At 47.5% G+C, this 955-nt stretch overlaps 1 pseudogene; it reads left to right on the forward strand.

The window, feature by feature from the left end:
- The first annotated feature begins 427 nt into the window (after window positions 1–427).
- Window positions 428–717, forward strand: Rps29l5 (ribosomal protein S29 like 5; annotated as a pseudogene).
- Window positions 718–955: the final 238 nt, after the last annotated feature.

The following is a 955-nucleotide window of genomic DNA, read 5'->3' on the forward strand; positions in this document are numbered from 1 at the left end:
CAGAGGCCTTACTTAGGAAGCCCACTTGACTTCCTCTGAAGGGCACTTGGAGTGGTCAGGCTTAGATCACAGAAACAGAAGGGGACTTCTCAGTCAGTTTCACGTGGGAAACAATACCCACAGCAGTGATTCTCGGGGGTCTCCCTGCAGGGGGGCCGGGGGGAAGGCCTCTGTGGAACTACCTATTCCAGGCAGCCCAGGACCAATGTTTAGGATTTTGTTGCTGCCTGTTTCTTGAGATAGGGTCTTAAATTTCTAACTCTGGTTGGCCCAGAACTCGCTCTACAGACCAGGCTGACATTGAAACTTACAGAGATACAGGAGTACTGAGGGAGATTAAAGGCATGGGCCACCATGCTCCACAATTAATGTTTTCTTTGAAACTCTAGTGTCCAGAGCAAGCTTGAAAAGGCTCTTACGCTTTTTCCTCCTTGGGCGTCTGAAGGCAAGATGGGTCACCAGCAGCTCTACTGGAGTCACCCGCGGAAGTTCGGCCAGGGTTCTTGCTCTTGCCGCGTCTGCTCTAACCGCCACGGTCTGATCATGTGCCGACAGTGCTTCCGTCAGTACTCGAAGGACATAGGCTTCATTAAGTTGGACTAAGCGACCTGAATGGATGATTCGACTGTCTACCCAGTGAAACCAACTGTCTACCCTGTGATACCAATCATGCTAGTCTTTGTGCACACAGAATAAAAAAACTGAAGGCCTCAAAAAAAAAAAAAAAAAAAAAAAGGAAGAAAGAAAAGGCTCTTAAATGGAGAAGCCTTTAGGAGTCAGATAATGGTCATTTCTACTCTCGTTGGGATTCTTGGGAATACCCTTGGACCAGTGAGTTCTTACCAAACTGGTCTTGTTCCAAGATTTTTCTTTCCATGGCTGTTAAAAAAGACAAGACGATGTAAGTTGATCGTTTTTACTTCTGAGCCAGCGGTGGATGGGACTGGACACCTCG

The sequence above is a fragment of the Rattus norvegicus genome, chromosome 19 (genome assembly GCF_021556685.1).
Source record: "Rattus norvegicus strain SHRSP/BbbUtx chromosome 19, alternate assembly SHRSP_T2T, whole genome shotgun sequence".
NCBI lineage: Eukaryota > Metazoa > Chordata > Mammalia > Rodentia > Muridae > Rattus > Rattus norvegicus.